The sequence below is a fragment of the Anabrus simplex genome, chromosome 4 (genome assembly GCF_040414725.1).
Source record: "Anabrus simplex isolate iqAnaSimp1 chromosome 4, ASM4041472v1, whole genome shotgun sequence".
In the NCBI taxonomy this organism is placed as follows: domain Eukaryota; kingdom Metazoa; phylum Arthropoda; class Insecta; order Orthoptera; family Tettigoniidae; genus Anabrus; species Anabrus simplex.
Genome location: NC_090268.1, coordinates 370,592,378 through 370,615,968, shown reverse-complemented (window position 1 = coordinate 370,615,968; position 23,591 = coordinate 370,592,378). Strand labels below are relative to the sequence as shown.

At 43.9% G+C, this 23,591-nt stretch overlaps 1 non-coding gene across 1 annotated transcript; it reads right to left on the bottom strand.

Moving 5' to 3' along the window:
* Positions 1–5,208: 5,208 nt before the first annotated feature.
* On the bottom strand, positions 5,209–5,281 carry TRNAA-AGC (transfer RNA alanine (anticodon AGC)). Its single transcript has one exon. It is a non-coding gene; the product is annotated as a tRNA-Ala (tRNA).
* Between the last annotated feature and the right edge of the window lie 18,310 nt (positions 5,282–23,591).

The window sequence follows — 23,591 nt, the reverse complement described above, 5'->3', positions numbered from 1 at the left end:
CTAGGAGAGGTAGTGGTCCTCCTCCCCGGTTGTACCTCAACCAAGTGACTCACGCTCTAGGATGCTGCCCTTCAGGTGATTGAGGTGGGACCCCTCGCTGAGTCCGTGGGAGAAACCAAAACCTGAACGACAAACTGACTAAATGAGACGTTTTTCCTTGCGTACAATTTACCCAAGATTTACTTCACACTCGGACTGTGTATACTGGTACAATATATAGTTCAGATTTAAGGAACATCTAGAGAAGATAATGTATCCGTAGTATTTACTCCAAATAAAGGGTGGTTATGAGTTGTAGTAAGGATGTAAAGGAGAGGATGTATAAGTATCTGGTAAGAGTAAGGTTCCAGTGTATGGACCCTCATCAACATTACTTGATTCGAGAACTAAAAAAATCCAAGAAAAGCAACTCGATTTGTTCTAGGTGATTTCAGATAAAGAGTATTGTTACGAAAATGTTGCAATATTTGGGCTGGAAGGATTTTGGAGAAAGGAGACGAGCTACTCGAGTAACTGGCATTTTTCGAGCTGTCAGTTGAGAGATGGCGTGGAATGACATTAGTAGACGAATAAGTTTGAGTGGTGTTTTTAAAAGTAGGAAAGATCACAATATGAAGATAAAATTTGAATTCAAGAGGAAAAATTTGTGAAAATATTCGTTTATAAGAAGGGGAGTTAGTGATTGAAATAATTTACCAACGGAGATGTTCAATATATTTCAATATTCTTTGCAATTATTTAAGAAGAGACTAGGAAAACAACAAGTAGGGAATCTGCCACCTGGGCGGCTGCCATAAGTGCAGTTCATGATTGATTGATTGATTGATTGATTGATTGATTGATTGATTGATCAGGGCGTGAATTTGGGTAAGAAGGGAATATATAGGGTAAAGGAAGGTATACTAGTGATACAGGTAAGTTCTTGGTGAATATTTGAAGTATCATGAACTTCTCTATTTCACACTGAGCATTTCAATATTACTTATACTTCCCTGAGTTCTCAGTAGATGTCTCTACTTGAACTGGTCTCATAGCTCTAGCGGACACATGATACTTATTCAAAGATTTATCATGAACTTACCAATATCACGAACTGACTTCGCTTTACCCTTGTTGGCGAGGAACGTTAGGCTCGTTCCTGACGTGGAAGCGAAACTTCGTCTTTGCGGATGAACCGAGCACGCCGGTACTGCCTTGGCTAGGTAACCATCTCAGGGAATGAAAACATTTATGATGATAAAGAAGATGAGTTGGCGGATGCAGAATAGTTTTCGGCCTACAAGTGGTATGGCTTGTCCGTGTTCCGACAGTTCTCTATTCCGTCCGACCAACCGAGCAGAGGAAAGGAAGACAAAGCTCTACCGTGGCTCTACGCCTCTCTATTGGGGAGACGGAGTGGGGCAGGTCTGCATCGTCTGCTGTCCTGAGACTGATTTTCCGTGATTTTCCCTCCTCCTGCACATTTCTAGTCTGATATCAATTTCATTTAAATAATTTTATATTGGATTAACAGAATTTACCTCTGATAACGGACCAGTTTTTCATTCGTAATGTCACTGACTTACATCTCAGAATTTACTTAAAAAATAACCTTCAAATCATGAGCATTGGTTTTTAAGGATAGCTTCCTATATATTGGTGAACGAGTAGAAAATATGAACCCGTTAGGAAGTTGAAAGTTGGACGTGAATATCCCACAGTGTCATTTAATCGTTTTAAATTATTTCAGCGCCTCTTCATATGCAATATTTGGAGCCATATCTTCAGAAGTCCGCCTCTGTGGTGTAGTGGTTAGTGTGATTATCTGCCACCCCCGGAAGGCCCGGGTTCGATTCCCGGCTCTGCCATGAAAGTTGAAAAGTGGTACGAAGGCTGGAACGGGGTCCACTCAGCCTCGCAGGTCAACTGAGTAGAGGTGGGTTCGATTCCCACTTCAGCCATCCTGGAAGTGGTTTTTCCGTGCTTTCCCACTTTTCCTCTAGGCAAATGCCGAGATGGTACCTAACTTAAGGCCACGGCCGCATCCTTCTCCCTTCCTTGTCTATCCCTTCCAATCTTTAAATCCCCCACCAAGGCCCCTGTTCAGCATAGCAGGTGAGGCCGCCTGGGAGAGGTACTGGTCCTCCTCCCCAGTTGTATCTCCGGACCCAATGTCTCACGCTCCAGGACACTGCTCTTGAAGCGGAGAGGTGGGATTCCTCGCTGAGTCCGGGGGAATACCAACCCTGGCGGGTAACCAGATCGAGATAGAGTGAGAGAGAGAGAGAGAGAGAATTCCAGCCTTTATTTCCATATTGTGATCTTCACTACTTTTAAAGACACCACTCAAACTTAGTCGTATTCTAATATCATACCATGCCCCCTCTCCACTGACAGCCCGAAACATACCACTTAGTCGAGCAGCTCGTCACCTTTCTCCCAAGTCTTTCCAGCCCAAACATTGCAACATTTTTATAACTCTACTCTTTTGTCGGAAATTACCCACAACAAATCGAGTTGCTTTTCCTTGGATTCTTTCCAGTTCTTGAATAAAATAATTCCGGTGAGAGTTCCATACCAAACCAAACCCCATGGCACTACAGCCCTCGAAGGGCCTGGGCCTACCAAGCGACCGCTGCTCAACCCAAAGGCCTGCAGATTACGAGGTGTCGTGTGGTCAGCACGACGAATCCTCTCGGCCGTTATTCTTGGCTTTCTAGACCGGGGCCGCTATCTCACAGTCAGATAGCTCCTCAATTCTAATCACGTAGGCTGAGTGGACCTCGAACCAGCCCTCAGGTCCAGGTAAAAATCCCTGACCTGGCCGGGAATCGAACCCGGGGCCTCTGGGTAAGAGGCAGGCACTCTACCCCTACACCACATGGCCGTCGAGAGTCCCATACACTGGAACCATACTCTAGTTGGGGGTCTTACCAGAGACTTGTATTCCCTCTCCTTTACGTCCTTGGGCTGATGACCTTCGATGTTAGGCCCCTTAAAACAACAAGCATCATCAAGCACCTTTACATCCTTACTACAACCCCTAAACACCCTCATAACCTTGTGCAGAGATCTGTATCCTTTATTTAAAATCCCATTGATTTGCTTGCTTGCCCCAGTGAAGATCTTTCCTTATATTAAGACCTAGATACTTGCAGTGATCCCCATAAGGAACTTTCACCCCGTCAATGCAGTAATTAAAACTGAGAGGACTTTTCCTATTTGTGAAACTATCAACCTGACCTTTAACCCTGTTTATCATCATCATAGCATTGCCCGCTGTCCATCTGACAATATTATCGAGGTCATTTGTCAGTTTATCACAATCTTTACTTATTTATTACGTAAAGTATTTCTCAATAACTGTAATCTAGCCCAATTACTTTTTTCTTGTACCCTTCCTATCACTGCCCACAATAGAATTGGCGCTAACACGCCATGGTCGTTCGGAGGTAATTCCAATATTCCCTGCTGAAACCTTGCACTAAAGAAAAGTTCATTAGAATCCTGCTGAAAGATTTTTTTATTTCATAAGATTTCTCCGTAAACCCAATATTTAGTGTTATATTTTGTTGTATGTTTCTGTAAATTCTTCGTGCATACAGAACTATTTAAGTAATAAAATTAAACACCATCGCACGACTGCACTGATGGACCTTGACCTACCCTCCAGAAAAATTACATCATATTCAGAGGGGCTTCCTGCATTAAAACCCCAGTCAAGGTCCAAAAGCTTACATTCGGGAAAAAGTGGGTCGGGAGTCCTGAAGACGGTTTCTCGTGGGTTTCCATTTTCACACCTGGCAAATCTTTTTCTTTTCCTGCCGCTTTTCCTACAGCTGTGGGGTCACGGGTGCGAACTGCATCGCACAAGTGGATTTGGCTCTGTTTTACGGCCGGATGCCCTTCCTGACACCAACCCTCTATGAGGGATGTACTTACTATTGCGTGTTTTTGTGGTGGTTGGTAGTGTGGCGTGTTGTATGAATATGAAGAGCAAAGTGTTGGGACGTACACAAACACCCAATCTCCGTGACAGAAGTATTAATCAGAAGCGATTAATATCTTCAACCCGTCCAGAAATCGAACCCGGGACCCTCGGTCTGAATATTAATTAAGGCCACGGTCGCTTGTTTTCCAGTCCTAGCTCTATCCTGCCTAAGACCTGTCTATGTCGGTGTGACGAAAAACAAATAGCAAAAATAGAAATATATCCAGGGTAATTTAACGTCACCAGAAATTGCAGGAAAAGGCTGAAGATATTTAGTTTATTGGAGCTACCCTAGCAAAGTCAGACGATTTCATTTCGATTTTGGCCTAGCGACAATCTTGATGACGACGATAAGTGATGATTAATCCCCCCGGGAATGAGAAACAAACTGGTGTACAAGTGGTCCACGATAACTTGAGCACTGTTTCGTTAGTATCTTAGCCTTGAATCGACGTTTCCAGCATAACATGGAAATCATCAGCCTGTTTCCCATCATTCGACTGGGTCAGTAATGTAATGAATGAAGACCGCTTCTAGCGGCGAAGATAGGAATCGTGCCGGTTGCCGAAGCCTGTCGCTGACTACCACATGCAATGAAATGATATTGGAGAGTGTCTCTGGAATGAAGGATGACAGACAAAACAGGAATACACGGAGCTAAGCTTGTCCTTCTTCCGCTTTGTCAAATACCGTATAGACAATACACGACATTTCCGAATTTTACTTAGGTAAAATGGGGGACATCCGCCTCTGTGGTCTAAAGTTAGTGTGATTAGCTGCCCCCCCCCCCCCGGAGGCCCGGGGTCGATTCCCGGCTCTGCCACGAAATTTGGAACGTGGTACGAGGGCTGGAACGGGGTCTAGTCAGCCTCGGGAGGTCAACTGAGTTGAAGGGGGTTCGATTCCCTCCTCAGCCATCCTCGAAGTGTTTCTTCGTGGTTTCCCACAACTCCTCCAGGCAAATGCCTGGATGGTACGTAACTTAGGCCACAGCCGATTCCTTCCCCCTTCCTTGTCTATCCCTTCCCATCGTCCCATCCTCCGACAAAGCCCCTGTTCAGCATAGTAGCTGATAAGCAGATTAAGAAAAGCCTCTGTTCTTAGCTATATTGAATCTCCGGGGGTGGCAGCTAATCACACTAACCACTACATCACAGAGGCGGTCATACGTTCTTGTTACGATTTCATATATAGAACATGATCATTTCAGTCGAGATGCACGACAAGCAGAAAAAGGCTGGAGGCGCCGGGTATCGATCCCGGTACCTCTCACATGCTAAGCGAGCGCTCTACCATCTGAGCTACGCCCCCAGTACAACGACGTTTAGAATAAACGATCAGAATTATATTGCCAAAGTTTAGTTTGCCTGTTCACACCCAGATAGAGTAGTCTGCATTGTGCCACACTTTCACCAGACTTGTGGTCCACGATAACTTGAGCACCTCACGCACAGAGGTCACTCGCTTCGTAGTAGCGACTGAGCTCCCGTTTCGGTTCATCATAGTTGTCTTAAGAGCACAACAAACTCCTTGAAAATTACAGTGGATAAATTGAGCAAGAATTCCGACCCTTCGAATAGTGGGGATACTAGATGAATGGAGGTAAGGGCCACGAAGAAGTTGAATAGAAGACTCCTTTGACCAGCCATATCCAACATTTGTCTGGAGAAGGGGTGGGGAACCACGGAACACCACTTCAAGGATGACTGAGGTGGGAATGGAACCCCCTCTACTCAGTTGACCTCCCGAAGCCGAGTGGACCCCATTCCAGTCCTCAGACAATATTTTTGTAAATTAGGCGGCAGAGTCGGGGATCAAACCTGGGTCTCGGGGGGTGGAAGGTACACTAACCACTACATCAAGGGAGCTGATATAATAATAATAATAATAATAATAATAATAATAATAATAATAATAATAATAATAATAATAATTGTCCGCCTCTGTAGTGTAGTGGTTAGTGTGATTAGCTGTCAAACCAGGAGGCCTGGGTTCGATTCCAGGCTCTGCCACGAAATTTGAAAAGTGATACGAGGGCTGGAACAGGGTCCACTCAGCCTCGGGAGGTCAACTGAGTAGAAGTGGGTTCGATTCCCACTTCAGCCATCCCGGAAGTGGTTTTCCGTGGTTTTCCACTTCTCCTCCGGGCAAATGCCCGAATGGTACCTAACTTAAGTCCACGGCCATTTCCTTCTTTGTTCCATGTCTATCCCTTCTAATCTTCCCATCCCCGACCAAGACCCCTCTTCAGCATAGCAGTTGAGGCCACCTGGGCGAGGTACTGGTCATTTCCCCAATTGTATCACCCGACCCAACGTCTCACGCTCCACGCCGTTCACGACGAGGTGATCCCTCGCTGCGTCCGAGGGAAAAACCAACCCTGGAGTGTAAGCAGATTACGAACGAACAAATAATAATAATAATAATAATAATAATAATAATAATAATAATAATAATAATAATAATAATAAGGCTGAATGGTCAGCGTTTAGGCCTTCGTTTCTGTGGGTCCCTGGTTCGATTGCCGGCCGGGTCGGGGATTTTAATCGCGTCTGATTAATTCTTATAGCTCGGAGACTGGGTGTTTGTGTTTGTTCCGACACTTTCCTCTTCATATTGATACGGCATATTACACTACCAATCACCACAGGAACAATCAACAGTGATTACATCCCTCCAAATAGGGTCAGGAAGGGCATCCGGATGTAAAACAGGGCCAAATCCATATGTGCTACACAGTCCGCACCCGCGACCGCACAAGTGTGGGGAAAAGCTGTAGAAAATTAATAATAATAATAACGATAATAATAAGCGACATGTGGTGATCACGAGAAAACTGGCGTGCACATTGCGACTAATAAGATTCTCTTTCTTTAAAAAATACGTTCCAATGGAATGGTGTTGTCGACTTCTCAGCACACACACACACACACACACACAACACACAGCGAAGCAAGAATTAATCTAGTCTCCTTTGCATAACATCTCCCAGTGGGATGTGATAGAAGAAGGCAACCGCGGTTCGAATCCCAGCCAATGGATAGGCCTATAGGATTCTTGAATTGAGAAGTCACATCCGTATGGTTCAGATTTCATGTAAAACTTGAAGTCCCGTGGCCATGACCATGAAATCTATCGTCACGTAAAAATATTATTTTCCTTTTCATTTTAACATTCTTTTTTCTTTACAATTGTCTCTACGTCGCACCGACACAGATAGGTCGTGTGGCGACGATGGGAGGGAAAACGGGTAGGAGTGGAAAGGAAGTGGACGTGGCCTTAATTAAGGTACAACCCCAGCATTTGCCCAGCGTGAACAATGAGAAACCACGGAAAACCGTCCTCAGGAGTGCCGACAATGGGTTTCCGATCGACTATCTCCCGAATGCTACCTCACAGCCGAGCTGCCCTAATCGCATGGCCAACTCGCTCTGTTATATATAATATTCCGTCCAATCCCGGAACGTCGGTGGATTCCACGTGGGCAACACTGAAAAGAGTAGTTTTGTGTAATTTGTGACGCCTTTGGAATCTTTATTTACAGTAAGTACGGTAATACATACCGTTTGTTGTACAAAAAAAAAAAAAAAAAAAAAAAAAAAAAGTAGGAAAATGTGTTCATCCCGACACCAGTCATCTCTTTCCTACTCGCTTAAATCCAAATTTTATTGGCGTCATCGACGGGTATGTATCTTATTTGGCCAAGTTTTTCTGCCAGATACCCTTCCTGAAGCCAACCCTTGTGCGTCTTTCAATTGTGGTTAGTAGTTTAGTGTGATGTGCATAGACAAAGAGAAATGTATAGAAACGAATCAAATACGCAGTCCCGGAATCAGAAGAATTGACTATGCGCAGCTAAAATCCTCGCTCTGGCCGGGAATTGAACCAAGGGCCCCCTGAGCCAAAGGTCAACATGGTGACCATTCGACCAAGCACCCACGGCCACGGCCGCTTCCTTCCCTCTTCCTTACCTATCCCTTCCAATCTACCCATCCCCCACCCAGGCCCCTGTTCAGCATAGCAGGTGAGGCCGCCTGGGCGAGGTACTGGTTATCCTCCCCAGTTGTATCCCCCGACCCTATGTCTGACGCTCCAGGACACTGCCATTGAGGCGATAGAGGTGGGATCCTTCGCTCAGTCTGAGGGAAAAGCCAACCCTGCAGGGTAAACAAATTAAGTAAGTATGTGAATTCGTAAATTTGTACAAATCGCTCGGGAATTCACGAAGGTTAAAAGACTGGAAGCAAATACTATATAAATGGAACCAAATTCTTCTTCTTCTTGATCTGTTTACCCTCCAGGGTTGGTGTTTCCCTCGGACTCAGCGAGAAATCCCACCTCTACTGCCTCAAGGGTGGTGTCCTGGAGCTTCAGACTCTTGGCCGGGGAAACGACTGGGGACGATGACCAGTACCTCGCCCAGGCGGCCTCACTTGCTATGCTGAACAGGGGCCTTGCGGGGGGGGGGGGGGGGGATGGGAAGATTGGAAGAGATAGACAAGGAAGAGAGAAGGAAGCGGCCGTGGCCTCAAGTTAGGTACCATCTCGGCATTTGCCTGGAGGAGAAGTGGAAAACCACGGAAAACCACTTCCAGCATGGCTGATGTGGGAATCGAACCCACCGCTACTCAGTTGACGTCCCGAGGCTGAGTGGATCCCGTTCCATTCTTCGTACCCTTTTCGAAATTTCATGGCAGAACCGGAAATCGAACACGGGCCTCCGGGGGTGGCAGCTAATCACACTAACCACTACACTATAGAAGTGGACAAGAAAAATGTAATATGATATAATATTATTAGGAGATTTTTTCAGGCTGCAGTTCTAACGCAAAGTATTCATTACGTTGTAATGAAATATTTTTTTTTAAACTGGGCTAGTGTGAAAAAAATCTCGAGCTCGACAGCTGCAGTCGCTTAAGCGCGGCCAGTATCCAGTATTCGGGAGATAGTGGGTTCGAACCCCACTGTCCGGCAGCCCTGAAGATGGTTTCCCGTTTTTTTCCCCATTTTCACACCAGGCAAATGCTGGGGCTGTACCTTAACTAAGGCCACAGACGCTTCCTTCCCTTTTCTAGGCCTTTCCTATCCCAACGTCGCCATAAGACATATCTGTGACGGTGCGACGTAAGACAAATAGAAAAAAAAAAGTAGTGAAAAAAATATTTTTTAAATAGTGAGAAAAATTCTGGAGGCGGCCGGGTATCGATCCGGTACCTCTCACATGCTAAGCGAGCGCTCTTACCATCTGAGCTACGCCCCCAGTTACTGTACCTTAGTATTTTACAATGTCTTTTTGAGATTGCTCCAGTTTCTTCGGCTCCTGTGCGTGTGTCCACCTGGCATGCTATCAGCGAATCTACTTTCACCTCTCTGCGACCAGGGCGTTGTAACCACAGTGCTGAGCTGAGGTCGGACTTCTTGGACTCGATGGCTTTCTTCTAACGTCTTAATCCACACAATATGGATGGCAGTATTACATTGTTTCGAAGAGTACAAATATCTAGCGTTATAAATATATATGTGTGAATAACTTGTCTGTCCGCCTCTGTGGTGTAGTGGTTAGCGTGATTAGCTGCCACCCCCGGAGGCCCGTGTTCGATTTCCGGTTCTGCCATGAAATTTCGAAAAGGGTACGAAGAGTGGAACGGGATCCACTCAGCCTCGGGACGTCAACTGAGTAGCGGTGGGTTCGAGGCCCGGGTTCGATTCCCGGCTCTGCCACGAAATTTGAAAGTGGTACGAGGGCTGGAACGGGGTCCCACTCAGCCTCGGGAGGTCAACTGAGTAGAGGGGGGTTCGATTCCCACCTCAGCCATCCTCGAAGTGGTTTTCCCGTGGTTTCCCCACTTCTCCTCCAGGCGAATGCCGGGATGGTACCTAACTTAAGGCCACGGCCGCTTCCTTCCCTCTTCCTTGCCTATCCCTTCCAATCTTCCCATCCCTCCACAAGGCCCCTGTTCAGCATAGCAGGTGAGGCCGCCTGGGCGAGGTACTGGTCATACTCCCCAGTTGTATCCCCCGACCAAGAGTCTGAAGCTCCAGGACACTGCCCTTGAGGCGGTAGAGGTGGGATCCCTCGCCAAGTCCGAGGGAAAAACCGAACCTGGAGGGTAAACAGATGATGATGATGATGATGATGATGAATAACTTGTCTAATGACTGACCAGTGCTGCTGTTAAGGTGTTAAATCAGGGCGACTGTGTTATTTTCATGCCTTTTGATACCATGTTCATAAGCCCGTGACTTCCAGTTTTAAGTGGAACTCGAAATAAAAGACAATTATTTCTCGTTTTGAAAACCACATGCCACGGCCGCCTTGGTGTGATGAGCAAGTAAGCATATTTGATAGAGTGGTCATTAAGTTAGGTACTAGGAGTTTAAGTGGGAAATCATGGAATCAACCGAAGACTAACCACGGACAGCGATTTCAACTTGACTGTACTCAATCGTCTTAAGTCCAGCCTGGTCCAGCGTAAAACCAGGTTTTACATTTATAACGTAGTCAGAAATCGAACAGGGAAACTTCGGAAACGAATTATTATTATTATTATTATTATTATTATTATTATTATTATTATTATTATTATTATTATTATTATTATTATTATGTCTCTGTGGTGTAGTGGTTAGCGTGATTAGGTGCCACCCCCGAAGACACGGGTTCGATTCCCGCTCTGCCACGAAAATTTGAAAAGTGGTACGAGGGTACGGGAGGTCCAATGAGTAGAGGTGGGTTTGATTCCCACCTCAGCCGTCCTGGAAGTAGTTTTCCGTGATTTCCCTCTTCTCCTCCAGACAAATGCCGGAATGGTACCTGACTTAGGACCAAGGCCGCTTCCTTTCCCCTTCCTTGCCTATCCCTTCCAATCTCCCCATCCCCGCCAAGGCCCCTGTTCAGCATAGCAGGTGAGGCCACCTGGGATAGGTACTGGTCATCCTCCCCAGTTGTAACCCCCGACCCAAAGTCTCACGCTCCACGACACCGCCCGTGAGGTGGTGGAGGTGTGATCCCTCGCTGAGTCCGAGGGAAAAAACCAACCCTGGAGGGTAAGCAGATTAAGAAGAAGAAGAAGAAGAAGAAGAAGAAGAAGATAACTATTATTATTATTAATTATCTTCCTTTCCTAATCTGTTTACCCTCCAGGGTTGGCTTTTCCCTCGGACTCAGCGAGGGGTCCCACCTCTACCCCCTCAAGTGCAGTGTCCTGGAGCAAGAGATTTTGGGTCGGGGATACAACTGGGGATGAGGACCAGTGCCACTCCCAGGCGGCCTCGCCTGTTATGCTGAACAGGGGCCTTGCCGGGGGATGGGAATATCGGAAGGGATAGACAAGGAAGAGAGCAGGATGCAGCCTTGGCCTAAGTTAGTTACCATCCCGGCTTTTGTCGGGAGGAGTAGTGGAAACCACGGAAACCACTTCCAGGATAGCTGAGGTGGGAATCGAACTCACATCTACTCAGCTGACCTCCAGAGGCTGAGTGGACCCCGTTCCATCACTCGTACCACTTGTCAAATTTCCTGGCAGAGCCTGGAATCGAACCCGGGCCTTCCTGGGGTGTTAGCTAATCACACTAACCACTACACCACATAGGCGGACATTATTATTATTATTATTATTATTATTATTATTATTATTATTATTATTATTATTATTATTATTATTATTATTATTATTATTATTATTATTGCACCGGGCGGTACACCTCCACGCCGCTAGTTCAAATATTGCGCCAGTTGAAACTCCTCTACAGGAGAAAGCCTGAACTTTAAAACACTGTATTAACTCAACAATTTCTCCGAAGGTGGCTCTGTGTGAATTTTGATGTGTTTTTGTTTGTAATTGACCAAGAAGTGTGGACGTTCTCTACCAGATGTCTCTACTAAAAACTATGATTACGCACTCTGGTGCGAAGGAATGAACTTTCTTGAAGAAATTTTGTATTCTTAAGTTTTGTCTTTACTATATTTTGTTCTCTTATTTTTTGGGTTGGCAATATTAATCTTTCTGTCCGCCAGTTTTGAACTCAGCCAATCCTGAATTTATTTAATTAATTTTTGACCAATAGTGTATGTCTTCTTCGATATGGATACGTAGCTCTAAGCTATCTAATAAAGTTGAGGGGGTGTGTCTGTTCATTCTTGAAAGGTCTCGAATTTTCCACGAGGGTATAAAAACTGCTGATTTTCTTGTCTCGGGGCCACTTCAGTAACATCTAACTTAGTGTGTGGATATGTAGCAGGGGGCGGGAAGCGCCTCTTTCTTCAAGCAGCAGCTCTTCAACAAGGTAATGGCCTGTTAACATCTTTATTTCTCGCTAGCTCAGCAGTTTAACTCTCGAGAAGGGTTCGAAGCCTTTTAATATGTAACCTACCACTTTAAAATGTAAATTCCTCTTCTGCCTATGTAAAAACTACAAATATCTTTTACTGTAAAGCGGGGATAGAGAGTGCTTTACCCTCTCGAACTCCCCTTCATTTTGAAATTGAGGTGACCGCGTTTTTATAACCGTTTCTTCTCTTCCTTAATGTATTAAAGTTTTCACATACGGGTCACCTCCCTAGCTTGGGACTAGCCCCTGTGTATCGGCCTAGAGTCACTTAGGTTTTAAAGGTGTATTTTGGAGGTTGGGTATTAGATACCCCTGTTTCACTGTATGTGTGCCTTGAGGGCAGTTAGGAGTAAGGTTTGTTGTGGCATTTGATAAGGCTTGTAAAATTGAGAGCAGGTCCGCTCTTTCTGGTATTTTGGAAAGTGCCTCTAGGAGGCTTAACATTGTAATTAGGAGCAAGTGCTCCTTGGCATGATGGGGTTTTCTGCCCCTTTGTTTAATTTTGTACATTGGTAAAGTTGGGCTAATAGCTCAAGGATTGTCATTGTGGGGCTCGAAGCCCAGATCGTGTAAATTATCCCCTAACACTTGTAATTTATTTGTACCTGAATTTGGCTTATTGTTGACTTGTTAAGTTTTCAAATTCTATGTCACCACTGTTAAGTTTTGAAAATATAACCTTGTTGAAATTTTAATTCATCTTTTGAACTTCTGTAGTTGAGACCTATTCCAGCCTGCACCTTCTTTCACCTCTAACTACCACGGATATCTCCGTAAGAATTATTATTATTATTATTATTATTATTATTATTATTATTATTATTATTATTATTATTATTATTATCCGCTCCACAAAACACTGTCACGATTTTCCGAGACGCCAAGGTACCGGAGTTTAGTCTTACAGGAGTTCGTTTACGTGCCAGTAAATACCAGTTAGTAATTTCGCAAACATGTCTAATATAATCAGAAAGAATTCTTTCCCAAGGCTTACATCCAACACAAATCAAGCTGAGTGTCCTGTAATTTTCCGCTTTATGTCTATCAACCTTCCTTTTATACATAGGAGCTGCTATAGTAACTCTCCAGTCAATTGGCATAGCCCCTTCATGCAGCCAATAATCAAATATTTACTTCAGATATGGTACTATGGCCCAACCCACAGCTTATCTGCGGCTGCTTTTCTGGTTTTCAAATTTTGTATCTCTTTTAAAAAGGCTTTGTTATCGTATATCAGTTTCAATACATCGTCAGCATTTTTAGTATATTTACATACTGCTGACTGAATACTTGTGCCTTCTGTAAATTCTCACCCTTGTCCATTAATGATCCCTGGAATGACCTTCGTGGAACCTGCAAATTATTCATGCATCATGTTAATGTTAATTTCTTCTCTAGATTCACAGAGGCAGACTGAGGGCTACTAATGGCGTACTAATGACTGTCAGAAGATTGACTTACATCACAATGTTTCCAGAACGTGGTATTATACTCGTATTTTCCTACATTGTTTGTTGTATTATACATTATCACTATATTGTAAGAACAACTACCCAGTAAATGAGTGTCAAAAATCAGAGTGACCGAATATTTATGGGAGTATCTGTAGGTTTTGTTGCCATGAAGAGATAGGGTAGTGTCAAGAATTGCAGGAGACCAGGCCAACTGGGCAATACCTTAGCGTTCACGATTTCTTTTCAGAAGGCCAGGGAACGATATACGATGCTGTTTACCTGCAGTCGTGATGAGGTTATGACCTATACCATTAATATTAGAATCATTTTTACAGATTGGGCTGAAGGGAAGAGCAGTGAATGGCGTTGAACATACCTGCATTCCTTCTCCTTCCTTTCGCTTCCGGCTCACTTGTTCGTTCGTTCAAACCGCTGCGCTGTGTTCTGTTGTACGTAACTCAGAAGTGTTTTTTTTTTACAATGGGACAGGAAAGGGCTAGGAGTGGCTACGAGTTGGAAGGAAGCGACCGTGGCCTTAATTAAGGTACAGCCCCAGCATTTGCCTAGTGTGAAAATGGGAAACCACCGAAACCCATCTTCAGGGCTGCCGACAGCTGGAAGTGACCGTGGCCTTAATTAAGGCACAGCCCCAGCATTTGCCTGGTGTGAAAATGGGAAACCACCGAAACCCATCTTCAGGGCTGCCGACAGCTGGAAGGAAGCGACCGTGGCCTTAAGGTACAGCCTCAGCATTTGCCTGGTGTGAAAATGGGTAACCATGGAAAACAATCTTCAGGTCTGCCGACAGTAAAGTTTGAACCCACTATCTCCCGAATACTGGATACTGGCCGCACTTAAGTGACTGCAGCTGTCGAACTTGGTACTCAGAAGTGAGAGGTTTGACAACTCCAAGCAACACGAGACGTCCAGCAGTCTTATTTCGATGGCAACCACAGTGGGTCCGCCCTCGTTTCCAACCATATCTACCCAGCCAGGCAGTAAACGGACCCTCCTCCAAACAGTCAGATAGCTTCTTTGAATATTTCTGCTGTAGGTGGGCGCGGGGAGCTGGCCTGGTTCACTCCGAGAGACTGGCAGGTAGAATCTGGAGTGCCAGGTGGCCTTTAGTGAGGTTAGTTTGTAGAACAATTGGAAGAGTGCTGTGGGATAGAGTACTGTGAGATGGACTGGGGAACTGAATTAGACCAGTCCAAGGACTGATAAAAAACACTGTCTATGTTAGGACGATAGACGAAGTAGTCGAGTTCAGCGGTCTTAGTCAGGCAGCTAAGGATAACATGATGGCAAGCATAATTGGCAGTCATACAAATTTTAGTGAAAAATGGAAGGGTATGTATAGGTATTTTAAGGCAGAAACAGGTTCCAAGAAGGATATTCCAGGAATAATTAATGAACAAGGGGAGTGTGTATGTGAGGATCTTCAAAAGGCAGAAGTATTCAGTCAGCAGTATGTAAAGATTGTTGGTTACAAGGATAATGTCGAGATAGAGGAAGAGACTAAGGCCAAAGAAGTAATAACATTTACATATGATAACAATGACATTTACAATAAGATACAAAAGTTGAAAACTAGAAAAGTGGCTGGAATTGATCAGATTTCTGGGGATATACTAAAGACAATGGGTTGGAATGTAGTACCATATCTGAAGTACTTATTTGATTATTGTTTGGTCGAAGGAGCTATATCAGATGAATGGAGAGTTGCTATAGTAGGGTGATAGACATAAAGCTGAAAATTACAGGCCAGTAAGTTTGACATGCATTGTATGTAAGCTTTGGGAAGGCATTCTTTCTGATTATATTAGACATGTTTGTGAAATTAATAACTGGTTCGATAGAAGGCAATTCGGTTTTAGGAAAGGTTATTCCACTGAAGCTCAACTTGTAGGATTCCAGCAAGATATAGCAGATATCTTGGATTCTGGAGGTCAAATGGACTGTATCGCGATTGACATGTCTAAAGCATTTGATAGGGTGGATCATGGGAGACTACTGGCAAAAATGAGTGCAATTGGACTAGACAAAAGAGTGACTGAACGGGTTGCTATATTTCTAGAAAATAGGTCTCAGAGAGTTAGAGTAGGTGAAGCTTTGTCTGACCCTGTAATAGTTGACAGGGGAGTTCCTCAGGGCAGTGTTATCGGACCTTTATGTTTTCTTATATATATAAATGATATGAGTAAAGGAGTGGAATCGGAGGTAACGCTTTTTGCGGATGATGTTATTCTCTATAGAGTGATAAATAAGTTACAAGATTGTGAGCAACTGCAACACGACCTCGAAAATGTTGTGAGATGGACAGCAGGCAATGGTATGTTGATAAACGGGATTAAAAGTCAGGTTGTGAGTTTCACAAATAGGAAAAGTCCTCTCAGTTTTAATTACTGCGTTGATGGGGTGAAAGTTCCTTTTGGGGATCATTGTAAGTATCTATAAGGAAAGATCTTCACTGGGGTAATCACATAAATGGGATTGTAAATAAAGGGTACCGATCTCTACACATGGTTATGAGGGTGTTTAGGGGTTGTAGTAAGGATGTAAAGGAGAGTGCATATAAGTCTCTGGTAAGACCCCAACTAGAGTATGGTTCCAGTGTATGGGACCCTCACCAGGATTACCTGATTCAAGAACTGGAAAAAATCCAAAGAAAAGCAGCTCGATTTGTTCTGGGTGATTTCCGACAAAAGAGTAGCGTTACAAAAATGTTGCAATGTTTGGGTTGGGAAGAACTGAGAGAAAGAAGAAGAGCTGCTCGACTAAGTGGTATGTTCCGAGCTGTCAGCGGAGAGATGGCGTGGAATGACATTAGTAGACGAATAGGTTTGAATGGCGTTTATAAAAGTAGGAAAGATCACGATATGAAGATAAAGTTGGAATTCAAGAGGACAAACTGGGGCACATTTATAGGAAGGGGAGTTAGGGATTGGAATAACTTACCAAGGGAGATGTTCAATAAATTTCCAATTTCTTTGAAATCATTTCGGAAAAGGCTAGGAAAGCAACAGACAGGGAATCTGCCACCTGGGCGACTGCCCTAAATGCAGATCAGTATTGATTGATCAGTATTGATTGATGGCGATTTTATTGCACCCAGCTTACAGAGAGGTGAAAGTAGATAGCAGGTCGTACGTCAACTCGACACACGCGTAAGAACCAAAGAAACCAGAGCAGCCAAATGAAACAATGAAAAATACAGTCGGGCGACAACTGGGGGCATAGCTCAGATGGTAGAGCGCTAGCGTAGCATGTGAGAGGTACCGGGGTCGATACCCGGGTCCTCCAGCTCTTTTCTCATTAGTTTAACAATGTTTTCATTGTTATTTAGTAAATATTTTTTGTTCGATACTGGAACTTGATACATTTCTTCAATTATTACTCTTTCCTGCCGCATCTGTAATGTAATGGTTAGCGTGATTAGCTGCCATCCTCGGAGTTCCCGGTTCGATTCCCGGCTCTGTCATTGAAATTTGAAAAGTGGTACGAGGGCTGGAACGGGGTCCACTCAGCCTCGGAAGATGAACTGAGTAGAGGGTGGTTCTATTCCCACCTCAGCCATCCTGGAAGTTGTTTTCCATGGTTTCCCACTTCTCCAGGCAAATGCCGGGATGGTACCTAACTTAAGTCCACGGCCGCTTTCTTCCCTCCTCCTTGTCTATCCTTTCCAATCTTCCCATCCCCCTACAAGTCCCCTGTTCAGTATAGCAAGTGAGACCACCTGGGCGAGGTACAGGCCGTCTTCCCCAGCTGTATCCCCTCAACCCAAAGTCTCAAGCCCCAGGACACTGCCATTGAGGCAGTAGAGGTGGGTTCTGTCACTGAGTAAACAGACTAAGAAAGGAAGAAGGATTACTGTTTCGTTCTTTTTTTATTTCTTGTCTGCCACTTACTTACTTTCCAAGCTTTTATTCGTCCTCGGATTAAGTGAGACATATTCTCTAGGTATTCAAGTCCTTCAGTATGACACCGAGACGTTGCAACTGCTGTATCTACTTCAGTAGGTGAGGTCAGGCAAGGAATTAGAGGGCATATGGCCGTCGAGATACGCGCTGTCCTGGTGCACGACTTTGAATTGGGACGAAGGACATACATCCGCCTCTGTGTTATAGTGGTTAGTGCCCCCACCAGAGGCCCGGGTTCGATTGCCGGATCTGCCACGAAATTTTGAAAGTGGTACGAGGGCTGGGACGAGGTCCACTCGTCCTCGGGAGGTCAACTGAGTTGAAGTGAGGTCGAATCCCACCTAAGCCATCCTCGAAGTGGTTTTACATGGTTTTCTCCTTCTCCTCCAGGCAAATGCCGGGATGGCACCTAACTTAAGGCCACGGCCGCTTCCTTCCCTCTTCCTTGTCTAACCCTTCCATTCTTCCCATCCATACACAAGGTCCCTGTTCAACATAGCAGTGAAGACCACCTAAAGTCTCACGCTCCAGGACACTGCCCTTGAAGCTGTAGAAGAGGGATCCCTCGCTGAGTCCGAGGTGAAAACCAACTCTGGAGGGTAAACAGATTAAGGAAGAAAGGAAGAACATAGGACAAACATTTTACAGTTGAATGACAGTGAATTTCATATGTACATATTTGCGGAGTCCACAGACCAGTTACCACCGCGCAGAGCTTCAAACACGTTGTATTAATGTGGTCGGACATTACGACAATATATGTATTAGATTACAGTCATGCCCCTTTTGTGGTCTCTGACAACAAAATGAGACTCCAGTTTCGATGATTCCGGATTCCATTTCAGAATCTTCCAAAGATTTAAGATCTTTCAGAAAAACTGGAAAGGGGTGCACTCAGCCATGATCCAGCAGATACCGCCACCTGCTGTAGGAAAATTCAGAGTGAGTTGTAGTTTTGAGAGGATATCCCTCGCTGAGTCTGTAGGGATCCGCTGGAAAAAATCATTTTTAATATTTGTAATATAGGTTTATCAAATATTCATTGAATTAATTAGAAATACAATGTTTATACCTATAAATGCCTCCGTTTCTCATTTAAGTTGTGGGATATCAATTGTTCTCCAATTTCTCCCAGCTGTGTTATGGATATCCTATATGCACTCAGCAGCTAACATCCTTCAGGATGAGTCACGGGCTACAGACTGCAACTCAGGCGAATTATTGCCGACGAGAGTTCTTCAATAATCCAATTCACACTCCAGAGCATGTCACAAATTACTTTCTTGTTCACAAGCATTCGTCCAAATATTCAGCACGTCCACTGTGTAGCTTAAGAGTGATTGCCGAGCCGAAGTTTTATTTATTTATTTATTTATTTATTTATTTATTTATTTATTTATTTATTTATTTATTTATTTATTTATTTATTTATTTATTTATTTATTTATTTATTTATGCCTTTTTTTCAGTGGCGAAGTTAGGGCTCGAGGCCCTCTCTTCCACTTAACCACATACCAATCAAAACCATACATAAAATTATGAGATATTTAAAAGTTAAAACCAAACAAAAAATTAATAGAATTGAGAGCAAATGTAAATACATTACTAAGTTAATAATAAAACTAATTAAAAGTAAGAGTGTCCGCCTCTGTGGTGTAGTGGTTAGCGTGATTAGCTGCCATCCCCGGAGGCCCGGGTTCGATCCCGGCTCTGCCACGAAATTTGAAAAGTGGTACGAGGGCTGGAACGGGGTCCACTCAGCCTCGGGAGGTCAACTGAGTAGAGGTGGGTTCGATTCCCACCTCAGCCATCCTGGAAGTGGTTTTCCGTGGTTTCCCACTTCTCCTCCAGGCGAATGCCGGGATGGTACCTAACTTAAGGCCACGGCCGCTTCCTTCCCTCTTCCTTGCCTATCCCTTCCAATCTTCCCATCCCTCCACAAGGCCCCTGTTCAGCATAGCAGGTGAGGTACTGGTCATACTCCCCAGTTGTATCCCCCGACCAAGAGTCTGAAGCTCCAGGACACTGCCCTTGAGGCGGTAGAGGTGGGATCCCTCGCTCAGTCCGAGGGAAAAACCGAACCTGGAGGGTAAACAGATGATGATGATGATGATGATGATGATGAAAAGTAAGAACTCTTAATAATGACTTATCCTCAGGCGCGCACACATTCATACTTCAACCATTCAGTTAGCTGTCCTCAGCAGGTAGTCTCGGCAAGTGACCTTAAACCTTTGTAAAGAGCTAGTTTGTCTGACCTGAGCTGGCAGGGAATTCCATAATCTGGCGCCGGTCACTACAAACGATCTATTAATTTTATTTGTGCGGTGCACTGGAGTAGAAAGAGAGGATCTGGAACGTGTATTTAAGTTGTGAAATGATGATAGAAAGGTGAATTTAGAAGAAATATACAGTGGCTGACTTTCCGCTAGTACTCTAAATACCATCGTTAAAATGTGTAGCTGCCGACGTTTATCAGGCTTCAGCCATGAGAGAGCCTTATAGTATGGAGTAATGTGAACATCGTACCCAATATTGTAAATAAATCGCAGGCAGGAATTCAGTGCTCGTTAAAGTTTAAGTGTTTCTTCTCTTGTCATATCAACTAGAACAACGTCACAATAATCAAGAATAGGGAGAACCAGTGTCTGTATTAGTTTGGCCTTAAGCTCAAATGGAAATACATCCCTTTGCCGTTTAAGAGGGTGCAGCGTTCCAAAAATCGTTTTACAGATGATTTTCGTGTGATCAGACCAATCAAGTGTTTCATTCATAATTACGCCGAGATTTTTAACTGTTTTATTGTAGGGAATAATGTTACCATTCAGTAGGATAGGCGGGATTGCAATATTGTTTGAGCAGTTCAGTAATTTTCGTGTTCCTATTATGATTGCCTGAGATTTTGTGGAGTTTAGTATAAGAGAATTTCGTTGTGCATATATACTGAGTCGTCGGAGGTCATTGTTAATATCTTGTATTGTTTCATCTAAGTCTGAAGTCTTGCAGTGTCGATAAATCTGAAGATCGTCAGCATAGAGGTGGTGTGTGTTATTTCCTGTCACCGATGATATGTCATTGATATAAATACAGAAAAGTAAGGGCCCTAGAATACTGCCCTGTGGGGCACCACTAAGTTTCATTTTCCATTTAGAGACCTTGTCGTTTACTGTTACACGCTGCTGACGGTTACTCAAATAAGAACTAAAAAACTTAAGCGCAGCCAGGTCAAAATTTAGTAGTTCCATTTTCTTTATCATAGTCTGAATGTCTATAGTGTCAAAGGCGCTACTGAAGTCAAGAAGGATAAGTATAGTAAGCAGTCGTTTGTCCATAGAATTTCTAATGTCTTCAGTAACCTTCAAAAGTGCTGTCGCGGTACTGTGCCCCTTCTTAAATCCAGACTGCAAAGGGTCCAAAAGAGCATTTAAGATTGACACTCTTCCTCTCTCCTCTCTCTATAATAATAATAATAATAATAATAATAATAATAATAATAATAATAATAATAATAATAATAATAATAATAATAATAATAATAATAATAATAATAATGTGTGCATATTGCTAGCCTCTGGTGTAGTCACTTTAAGGCAGAACCTCCGACTAAGTTGGGCGTTATCTGCGGTGTATTTGAAGTTACGTGTTACTGTGGTAGACAATAGTGTTGTGTGTAATGTATAAAATTGTAGAGGTGTTGGGGACAATACAGTTGCCCAGTCCCCGAATCCAGGGAATTAACCATTTAAGACTAATTTTGCCGACCCTGCGGGAAATCGGACACTGGACCCTCTGCACCGAAGGCCAATAACCTGACTATTCTCCTGCCCAGCAAGAATTTCCTCCTTGATTACTGTTAATCGAGGATGGTTGTCCAGTTGCCTCTTCTCTACTCTGCTCTACGGCTGTGTATGGAGACTTGTATAATCAGTAGGGGTTATAACGGGTCGCACCCAAAATATGTACAAGCATGTGTACCTTTTTAGCAGACTGGTCAACGTGATGACCTTCAGACCTCGGATTCCCGCGTTCGAATCCAGGTCTGGTCGAAGGACTTTATTCATCAAAAGTTAATTCTCTTGATTCAAGGAATGCGTGACACTGATGTCTCCAACATTTCTGCAACTGACAACAACACTATCTTCTACGACACAAACGTGCAGTTTCCCATACACGGCAGATGCCTCATCGGAAGGTCTACCTTGCAAGGGCTGTACCAAGCTGTACTAGCCACTCGGAAATATTATTACAGCAGAACTGTTGCGCAGGAAATAGAATATTGTAGTCTAGCACTACATGAAGTTTTTTTTTTTGCTATGGGCTTTACGTCGCCCGACACAGATAGGTCTTATGGCGACGATGGGATAGGAAAGGCCTAGGAGTTGGAAGGAAGCGGCCGTGGCCTTAATTAAGGTACAGCCCCAGCATTTGCCTGGTGTGAAAATGGGAAACCACGGAAAACCATTTTCAGGGCTGCCGATAGTGGGATTCGAACCTACTATCTCCCGGATGCAAGCTCACAGCCGCGCGCCTTACATGAAATTATTGCCCTTGTTAATGACATAGACAGTTTCGCATGAGGAGACATAGTTTCTCTTGTATAATCTTACCACGCAAAATAGCGCAATGCCACGGGAAACTACAGAAATGAGGTAAAACTATAAGTAATTCAAAATTTTCTTGAAGCTGGAATAATGAGGAAAATGAAGGTGTACAACAAACAATCTAAATACTATTTGTCAGTGCTTATTAAGAAATTTTCCACTGAAAATACTGTAAGCTCCAATGGATGCAACCTTCTCTCAAAATGACGCTAATACCAGACAGTTTAAATACTCCTTGTGAGTAACTTTTTTGCTAGTTGCTTTACGTCGCACCGACACAGATAGGTCTTATGCCGACGATGGGACAGGGAAGGGCTAGGAGTGGGAAGGAGGCGGCCGTGGCCTTAATTAAGGTAAAGCCCCAGCATTTGCCTGGTGTGAAAATGGGAAACCACGAAAAAACATTTTCAGGGCTGCCGGCAGTGGGGTTCGAACCTACTATCTCCCGAATACTGGATACTGGCCGCACCTAAGCGACTGCAACTATCGAGCTCGGTAGTGGGTAACTTTACTCAATGGTAAGTTTGTATACACTGACTGTGAGTCTTTACAATTCAAACAGGTATAGCTGTATCGTAATCACGTTTAAAATGTATGTTGTCTGGTTGCCAAACTAGTACAATTGATCACGCTATTGAAATTGTAACGGTAGGTGTAAATTTGACGTCCATCTCAGGCTGCAGATTCTTTCCTTTTCCAGTGTTTTGATTGTCCTCTTTTGAGTTTATACGCGTTTCGCGAGTAGATTATGCCAACGGTAAATTTCTACGTTACGTGTTCTGAACGAGAGGTAATAATAGCAAACACCAACTAAAGAGCAGCAATGACAGTCACCTATCAGTTTAATCATCATCATCATCACAGGCATTCACTCGCTGGCGAGTATAACAAAGTATTAAGGTCGCTGATTATGGATTTTTACATGGTGAAGAACCCAATTCTAGAACCACAAGGTGACACATCAGAATTGTCAAAGATCCTTCTTGCTAGAGAAACTTTTAGTAATTCCTTTTCTGACTTTCTTGCTCTGTTCGAGGACGGCTGAGCTGTGAATCAAAATCCCTTTATCAAGTCACCTCCCGAGACTGACGGGACCCCGTTTCAGTCCTCGTACCACGTTTCAAATTTCGTGGCAGAGCTCGGAATCGAACCCGGCCTCTGGCGGTGGCAGCTAATCACGCTAACCACTGCACCATAGAGACGGGTTCTCTTTGTTACGAACTTAATTAAAGTCTAGACTGGGATGAGTATTTTCGTACCATTATTTAAGCAATGCAACGTAACCATGATCGAAATGCATGGTCAAAAAATTACC